This window comes from Medicago sativa, chromosome 2 (assembly GCF_051527215.1).
Source record: "Medicago sativa cultivar Bolivia chromosome 2, Bolivia_mono, whole genome shotgun sequence".
Classification (NCBI taxonomy): Eukaryota; Viridiplantae; Streptophyta; class Magnoliopsida; order Fabales; family Fabaceae; genus Medicago; species Medicago sativa.
The window spans coordinates 25,022,175-25,032,104 of NC_140750.1; the positions used below are offsets into that span (position 1 = coordinate 25,022,175).

The 9,930-nt window shown below is 38.0% G+C and overlaps 1 pseudogene; it reads left to right on the forward strand.

Moving 5' to 3' along the window:
• Positions 1–230: 230 nt before the first annotated feature.
• On the forward strand, positions 231–1,833 carry LOC146945749 (uncharacterized; annotated as a pseudogene).
• Positions 1,834–9,930: the final 8,097 nt, after the last annotated feature.

Here is a 9,930-nt window from a genome sequence, read left to right on the forward strand (position 1 = left end):
GTTTTCTTAATAAGTGTGATTCTTTTATTTTTATTTTTGCTTATAATATAGGACGGAGGGAGCAGTTGATATCAAACTTCCTTAAAAAACAAGTTGATATCGAACTATTACACACCGGTGGTAGATACTATCAACATGCAGTTTCTTAAAAATATGGGTTTTATTATTTCATCATTTTACATTTTACTTGTTAAATTATTTTATGTATTGTTGCTTATTATTTAAAATTGTTTATGATAGAATATGACTTTATGTAATTATGTTAGTAATTATTGCTTGACTTTATGTAATTATGTTAGTCATTATGTTAGTTATTATTAGGTAATTACTCTCCATTATTTTGTAATTACTTTCCTAGGTTTGACTCTACCTATTGTAACTATATGTACTCTTGATCATTATCAATGAAAGGCACGGAATTGATTTCCTTCATGGTATCACGAGTCTAAATTCCAGTAACCTATCTCTTTCTTCCTTACAGCCGCCGCCACTTTCTTCAACCAAGGCCGCCGCTTCCTACTCCCTTGAGCCGCCCACTGCCGCTCAAGCGTCTTCCTTAGCCAAACCAACTAGCAGCTTTCTCTTGTGTCGCGCCTCTCTCTTGCGCAACCCATTGCTGCCACACCATGTCTTCCTCTCCTGCCATGTCGTCGTCCGCCGCCGTGTCCTCCACCACTGCCGCGACCTCCAATTCGGCAAAACCTGATTTTCATCCGGCCCTTGCCGTGACCAATATAAAAAATAGCATTCCCTTTGTGCTAGAAATGGAGAAGGATCACTACGCCATGTGGGCTGAATTGTTTGAGATTCATGCTCGTGCCCACAAGGTTGTCGATCACATTATTCCTCAGCCTGGAAAAGAGAAGCCTGCTTCCACTGATGCTAGTTTTGAAATGTGGACAATTCTCGATTCAACGGTTCTTCAATGGATTTATTCCACCATCTCTTTTGATCTCCTTACCACCATTATGGAAAAAGGATCCACTGCCATGGCTGCCTGGAAACGTTTGGCTGACATCTTTGAGGATAATCAAAACTCACGTGCAGTTGCTCTTGATCAAGATTTCTCATCCACTCGCATGGAGGATTTTCCAAATGTTTCTGCCTATTGTCAACGTCTCAAGCAACTTTCTGATCAGTTGAAAAATGTTGGAGCACCTGTCAGCAGTCACCGTCTGGTCCTTCAGCTGGTGTCTGGTCTTTCTGAGCCGTACCGCGGGGTTGCCACCTTAATCCGCCAAAGTAATCCATTGCCATCATTCTTTCAGGCGCGATCCATGCTTACCTTGGAGGAATCCGGCTTGGCAAAAATGCACAACACTAGTTCTCATACTGCCTTGCACACTGCAGCTCCAAAGGACTCTGATGACTCCCCTCAATAGCACTCAAATCGTCGTCAGAACAACCGCTCTAGATCTGGACACAACCGCAACAATCAGAATCGCCCAAGAGGGCGTGGACAGCGTGGTGGTTCACGCTCCGATGGCCCCTTTGGACCTGCGGCAGCAGCTTCTTCTTGGCCTTCTCAGCCCTGGCAGCAGCAGTATCCACCCTGGTCTCCTTGGGGTTGGACCCCACCTCCTTGGGGTGTGCCTCCTTGCCCTTATCCTACATCTCAGTGGACTCGTCCCACCGGTCCTTCAAGTCAGCCGGGCATTCTAGGTCAGCGCCCTCAGGCTCACACTGCTACGGTTTCACCAGCACCCACTGACATTGCAGCTGCTATGCATACCATGTCTCTCACTCCTCCGGATAGCACATGGTACATGGACACTGGAGCTTCGTCCCATACAGCCGCATCGCAAGGTAATCTCTCGTCTTATTCTAATTTGAGTCATTTAAATCAGAAACTGATTGTTGGTAGTGGACAAGGTATCCCAATTCAAGGGTCTGGTCACACAACTTTACCTACATCTCACAAACAGAAACCCTTAAACCTTAACAATGTTTTACACACACCACAAATTATTAAAAATTTGATTTCTGTGCGACAACTCACAACTGACAATAATGTTTCTGTGTCATTTGACCCATTTGGTTTCTCGATATTTGACTTTCAGACGGGGATTTCTCTCATGAGATGTAATAGCCTCGGAGATCTCTATCCAGTCACCTCTCCCTCTCACTTTGCTGGTCTTGCTTCCAGTATCTGGCACAGACGCCTTGGTCATCCTAGTTCTTCTATTTTGCAGTCTCTTCATAAAAATAAGTTCATTAGTAGTGAACAATTGAGTACTAAGACTATTTGTAATTCTTGTGTGTTTGGCAAACATGTTAAGTTGCCTTTTAATTCATCCAAAAATGTTACTTTAATTCCATTTGATATTTTACACAGTGATTTATGGACATCACCAATTTTAAGTTCCTCTGGTCATCGGTATTATGTTTTATTCTTGGATGATTATTCTGATTTTTTGTGGACATTTCCTATAAGCAACAAGTCTCAAGTTTTTGAAATGTTCATTTCACTTTCCAATCAAATTCGCACACAATTTTCTCAAACTGTCAAATGTTTTCAATGTGATAATGGGCGTGAATATAATAATTCACTATTTCATAAATATTGTGTTGATAATGGTCTTATTTTTCGTTTCTCTTGCCCTCACACATCATCTCAAAATGGCAAGGCGGAACGTAAGATACGCACTATTAACAACATGATTCGCACTCTTCTCGCTCATTCGTCTGTTCCTCCCTCATTTTGGCATCATGCACTTCAAATGGCCACATATCTTCTTAATATACTTCCTCAAAAGAATCTAGCCAATTACTCTCCAACCCAACTCTTGTATCACCGTGACCCCTCCTACACACATCTTCGTGTCTTTGGTTGTCTTTGTTATCCTTTGTTTCCATCAACTACCATTAACAAACTACAACCACGCTCGACCCCGTGTGTCTTCTTAGGGTATCCCATTAACCACAGAGGTTATAAATGTTTTGATTTGTCGCACAGAAAGATCATTATTTCCCGCCATGTAATTTTTGATGAGACCCAATTCCCCTTTTCCCAACTATCTTCACCACCTCTCCCTGACTATAAATGTTTTACTGATGACTTACACCCACATATTGTCCACCAGTGGAATAATCCTACCTTACAACCTCTTCCTGCTAACCCTCCTAGTCCGCCACCTGACCATCTGTCTCCCTCTATGGCCGGAACCCCTAATACTTCTCCTACCATGACATCTTCTTCCACCTCTATAGATTCACCTAATACCTCTCCATCACCTACACCACCGGCCCCGCCCGCACCTCCTACTAGGACCATGGCCACCCGTAGCATGCGAGGTATCCACAAACCCAGAAAACTCTTTAACCTTTCTGTCACCATTGATGATCCGACCATCTCACCACTTCCCAAAAACCCTAAACTAGCCTTATCTGACCCTAATTGGAAATCCGCAATGCAGTCTGAATTTAATGCTCTTATTAGAAATAATACGTGGGATTTGGTTCCACGACCTTGTGATGTTAATATTATTCGTTGTATGTGGATTTTTCGTCATAAAAAGAAATCTAATGGTGTTTTTGAGCGTTACAAGGCTCGTCTTGTAGGTGATGGCAGGTCACAGATTGCAGGTGTAGATTGTGATGAGACATTCAGTCCTGTAATAAAACCGGCGACGATTCGCACCGTTCTCACCATTGCACTGTCCAAATCCTGGCCTATTCATCAGCTAGATGTTCAAAATGCATTTCTACATGGTGACCTTCATGAAACAGTATACATGCATCAGCCACTAGGTTTTCGTGATCCTCATCGCCCAGATTATGTGTGTCGATTGCGAAAATCACTTTATGGTCTTAAGCAAGCGCCTCGTGCCTGGTACCAGCGCTTTGCTGACTTTGTCTCCACCATTGGATTTCAGCATAGCACTTCAGATCACTCACTCTTCATCTACCGACGTGGCTCTGATATGGCTTACATCTTGCTTTATGTTGATGACATCATCCTCATCACCTCCTCCCATGATCTTCGAAAATCTATCATGGCACTCCTTGCATCTGAGTTTGCCATGAAGGATTTGGGTCCACTAAGTTACTTCTTGGGCATTTCTGTGACTAGACATGATGGTGGACTCTTCCTCAGCCAGAGTACTTATGCTAGTGATATTATTGCTCGAGCAGGCATGGCCTCGTGCAAACCTTCTGCTACTCCAGTTGACACCAAACAGAAGCTCAGTACCACCGCCGGCACTTCATATGACGATCCTACTCTATATCGAAGTCTTGCAGGAGCCTTGCAGTATCTTACTTTCACCCGACCTGACATCTCTTATGCTGTCCAACAGGTGTGTCTTCACATGCATGCCCCTTGCACCGACCACATGCTTGCCCTCAAACGCATCTTGCGTTATGTTCAGGGCACCCTACACTATGGTTTGCATCTTTATTCATCCCCTATTGAGAAACTTATCTCCTACACTGATGCTGATTGGGGTGGATGTCCTGACACCCGTCGTTCGACCTCTGGCTATTGTGTGTTTCTTGGTGAAAACCTCATTTCCTGGTCTTCCAAACGACAACCCACACTTTCTCGCTCCAGTGCAGAAGCTGAGTACAGGGGTGTTGCTAATGTGGTTTCTGAATCGTGTTGGCTTCGCAATCTTCTCTTAGAGCTTCACTACCCACTTTCCCAAGCTACTTTGGTGTACTGTGATAATGTTAGTGCCATATACCTTTCTGGTAATCCAGTGCAGCATCAACGTACTAAACATATTGAGATGGACATTCACTTTGTTCGGGAAAAGGTCGCGCGTGGCCAGGCACGCGTCCTTCATGTTCCTTCTCGTCATCAGATTGCTGACATTTTCACCAAAGGCCTACCTCGAGTTCTTTTTGATGATTTTCGGACCAGTCTAAGCGTCCGTGAACCTCCCGCTTCGACTGCGGGGGTGTGATAGAATATGACTTTATGTAATTATGTTAGTAATTATTGCTTGACTTTATGTAATTATGTTAGTCATTATGTTAGTTATTATTAGGTAATTACTCTCCATTATTTTGTAATTACTTTCCTAGGTTTGACTCTACCTATTGTAACTATATGTACTCTTGATCATTATCAATGAAAGGCACGGAATTGATTTCCTTCAGTTTATATACTTTATAGTGACATAAAATCAATTAAATATATGTCCTCGTGAGCTTAACTCAATTGGTAGGAACTAAGGTCTGAAGTTCAAACTCCGGCCACAAAAAAATCAATTCAATATATGCGTGGCACTTTTGATAAATTTGGTACAGATGGAGAGTAAAATGCTACAATTATAGATTATATAATTGATAAAACGATTTTGCGGCTCCAAAAATTAGAAGATAAACGTGAGAATAATTTTTCTTTATATTGAGAGTAAAACCAAAATGAAGGGCCGACGATCTATTGCTCTTTGTAACGTCTTGTTCAAACAGATTCGAAAGTACTTGTTAACCATTTGAAAGTCGGATTCCTCAGTGTATTTCAGACACCCAATCCGCATTTGTGTCAGGTCAGTCAATCCTTGATAATGCCATGGAGGCTATAGAGCTCATTCACTTGATGAAAACAAAGACTACGAATATGGATGGATGTGTAGCCCTTAAGCTCGACATTAGCAAGGTTACATGAGTGATGTCATGATCAAGATGAGTTTGATTTACTAGATGACAATGTGTGTGGAATCAATTGATTATTCAGTCCTTATAAACAGAGAAGTGGTTTGTCCTTTAATACCGGAACACGGGTTGCGACAAGAGGATCCTTTCTCACCATATCTCTTTATTATTTGTGTGGAGGGTCTTTCTTCTCTTATCCGACGCACCGAGTCAAGAGGCAACCTTTGTGGTACTTCTATATACGGAAGTGCTCATTCAGTTTCCCACTGATTGTTTGCAGACGACTGTTTTCTCTTTTTCAAAGCATACAAACAACATGCACAAGTAATGAAAAACATTCTCACCATGTATAAGGTAGTTATGGCAAAGCGGTTAATCTTCCTAAGTTTGAAATATATTGTAGCAGGAACGTCCCTGTCACTCTCATGAATTCCATCATGAATATCATGGGGGTCCAGTCTATGCTCGACACAGAGAAATACTTGGGTCTTCCTTCCATGATTGCTAGGGATTGATCAATAACTTTTCTTATATCAAAGATTGAGTTTGGAAAAAAAAAATCAGCTATTAGAGTAGTAAGTTTATATCCAAATCAGGGCGCGAGTTCGACAAGTCATTCCTTCGTATGTAATGAGTAATTTTCTACTACTTACCTACTTCATTAACACTATTATAAGGATTATGAACTCATTTTGGTGGAGACATGGGGGAGCCAACAATAGTGGCATATATTGGATGTCTTGCGAGAGGTTTTCCATGCACAAAAACTATGGTGGAATGGGTTTTAAGGATCTTACTACTTTCAACCTGGCTATATTAGGAAAACAAGGATGGAATTTTCAAACAGAACTAAATTATTTAGATTCTCGTATTTTCAAAGCTCGTTATTCCCCTCTTGTAGTTTCCTATCGGTCAATTTGGGACACAAACCCAAGTTATGTATTGAGGAGCTTCTTGCGGCAACTTGTAGACATTTGGCCATGTGACCACAACTAGTAGACATTTTTTCTACTCATTTTACAAACTCTTAGGTTGAGTTTACTGGAGACAACGGAATATGGTAGCTCAAACCCTTATCGGGGTTGCCATATCATCAGCTCGTCCCACCACTTAATCTTATGTACCTCGGTGTATTGATACTCTTGTTATTAATGAAATGCTATGAGCATCTTTACTTTACAAAAAAAACTAATTATTTTATATAATATTAATAACGCTCTTAATAGAGGGCCTCAAATTTCTAGACACGTTTCCAGTTGGACAATTTTAGGTAACGACTTTAAGTATCACAACAATGCACCATGATTCCCTTGATGGTCTTAACTGATCACAACAACTAACACTAATATCAACTTATAAAAGGATCCACACTGTAAGTAAAAATATTCTTTTTGAAAAGAGTGTTGCTATATGCAGTGAATTCTTTCTCCCGAAATTTGCACGAGGCCTTTTGTTGGAGTTAATTAGGAGTGCTATGGCAAAATAGTTTTATTTAGGAAAATGCTTTATATCCCGAAATTTAGTTTCAAGAATATGTCCCGATGGCTATATAACAAAAGGGGGTGACCCACATCACACAATTTATCTCCTTGTTTTCCGTGCAGAACCTGATTTCATTGGCTGAAATTCTTTTCGGGAAGCTCTCGAGATAAAAAGGGCCGTGATATATAGCATGATGGTAGTGGTGTTAGGTCATAAAAATAACTTGTTCTCGATGCTTCTTGAAAAAGGCTTTCGTTATAACTAGCATTATTCTTCTGAAAAACCTGGCACTAGATCTACTCAATCACATACTTAAACATAAAAGTGTTTGTAGATACACCGTCACTACTTTATCGAGCTCAAGTCGTTATTCTCTACTTCTAATTTGCACTCCAACTACCACCTCAGACGTATTTTGGATTAGTGCTCATTAGAACATATGATTCAAAATTAACATATTTTTCAAATCGTTGTATCTTGATCCAATTGTCATCCATGTATTAGCTGCATGAATTCAGAATATCCTAATTGCAATGAATATTTATTTTCATTTTTATCAAACCACGACCATATATTTCACCTTTTTAGCCAAAAAAAAACAATATCTTTGTAACTCCTTGGGTATTCTCCTAGTAATTGGAAAGTGAGATGTAGTTTATCCTATAATATAAAACTTTCTCACTTGGACGGTGGTAAATGTTTTCTCCTAACGACAAGTTTGAGTAGGTTTCTCATCTCAAATGGAGCCTACAAAAATCAATGTATTCAACATAAAAAAGATCATGCACCATCAACACTTAAAAAATTTAGCATGACAATCGACATGTTTTTTGTTTGTTTGTGTTTGATATTTTTGACTTCCTAACAACAGATGTTGTTAACCTTCTACAAAAGTTTAAAAAATCATGTATAACAATGTTGTGTCTTTAGGTCGACGTTGTATTTAAGAAGATTGAATTTACTATCCATAAATGATTAACAGTGCAACTTGTTGCACGTTTACCTTTAGTTATGTACAAATTATTATCATTGATCAATTATTTTATAATATTATTACCAAAAAAAAATTTATAATATTATAAGAAAAGATAAGAAAAATAGTTACACACAACTTCCATAAATCGCGTGACAATAAGTAAGAGAAGAAATTTCATTTTCAATAAATCACTATCAAATGCATCTTAATCAGTGTGGATGATTCCACAATCTTACAAAATGTACAAAATTATTTTGATGGAAGTGTAGGGAACTGAGATAGCGATAGTATGCTCTGAATATGGGATCATAGAAACAGATATGATTTTGGTACAATTGAAATGAGCTTTGGATGCTTTGTTATATTATATGCTTGCAAGTAGCACATGTAGGGCAGACCCACCAGCCCTGTCTTCATGCTCAATTATACACTATAGCCCCACGTGTGTTGTCTTGTGAATTTTGCAGGGGAATAGAATGTTAATATTCTCACATTGAATTGAATGATATATAATATGGTCTAAGTACTCACCTTAATTACAAGCAAAATTTGAATGATTGAGTAACGTCTATTAGGGTTTGTATATCCAAATTTTAATATGGTATTAGGGTTTGTATATCCAAATTTTAATATGGTATTAGGGTTTGTATATCCAAAATCTATTAGGTCATCGGTTATATATTGGCTCTTTCGTTATAAGGTCATTTGATGACAAAGGTCACACACTCACACTCCATATGTTAAAGCCTAAATTTGATGATATGATTTGAAAATGTAACTACAAGTGATGAAAAATCCTTACTTTACAAACTGATTTTGTAACTTTGAGTTAACATCAACCTAAAATAGAACACTATATTCTTCCAATACAAATTTTGTTTAAAAATATTTTACAACACATTTAATCATATTTCACTATATATATTATACTTTATAAAGTAAATCCACACATACTTAGTGGAGGTTCAAAACAGAATAATTTTTTTTTGAATCCATTTGAGTTGGTCTATTGGTATTGGCTTGAGACTTTGGAACATGCTCCTCTCAAGATTTAGGTTTGATTCTCTCGGTGCCAATTTAAGTGGGCTAATTTAGTTTCTTCAAAAAAAATTAATGAAATTTGTAACAAAAAAACAAAATAGTGAAATAAACAATTCAAAAACCATAAATAATTGGGAAATCTTAGCTGAGAAAATTTAAACATTTTGTAACAAAAAATACTTACACCAGAATCCTCATTTGTTAATTAAGGTCCAACTAAAGTCAAAATAAAAGGTCTAATTATGGTATAAATGACTTCGCATGTTTAGGAGAGTTAAAATTTTCTCCATTTAAATTCTTCTCTATTTCTTTTATTTAGAGATAAAGACACAAAAAATCTTGAAAATAATTAATAACTAGTGTAACCACCCGTGCCAAGCACGGGAAATAAAAAACTTTTGTTTTATCAAATGTATAGATTTTATATTATTTTATCTTAAAGTTATAAGTGGTTGTAATTTAAATTTGATATGGAAAAAAATATCATATTAATTTTGTTTATTTTGTATACATTTTGAAATATCTAAACATTGCACATAACGATTAAAGCATTTGGAGTTATATGTATACTAATTATTTGTAGTTTAAGATGTTGATCAGTCTTAATCTCAGCAAACGTTAGATTTTTTTATATAACAGTCAGTGTCACATGCATAAACGTAGTCGGTAAATGAAAACGTTAAATTTTTTACGGGCGTGTATAAACACAGTTTGGGCTACAGAAACGCCGATTGTTATTTGTTTTTAATTTTTACAAAATTAATGGTCTAATGTAAATATTGTTTTTTAGGGCAACAACGATGTAAAAAAAAAAAAGGTTCCGCGGACTG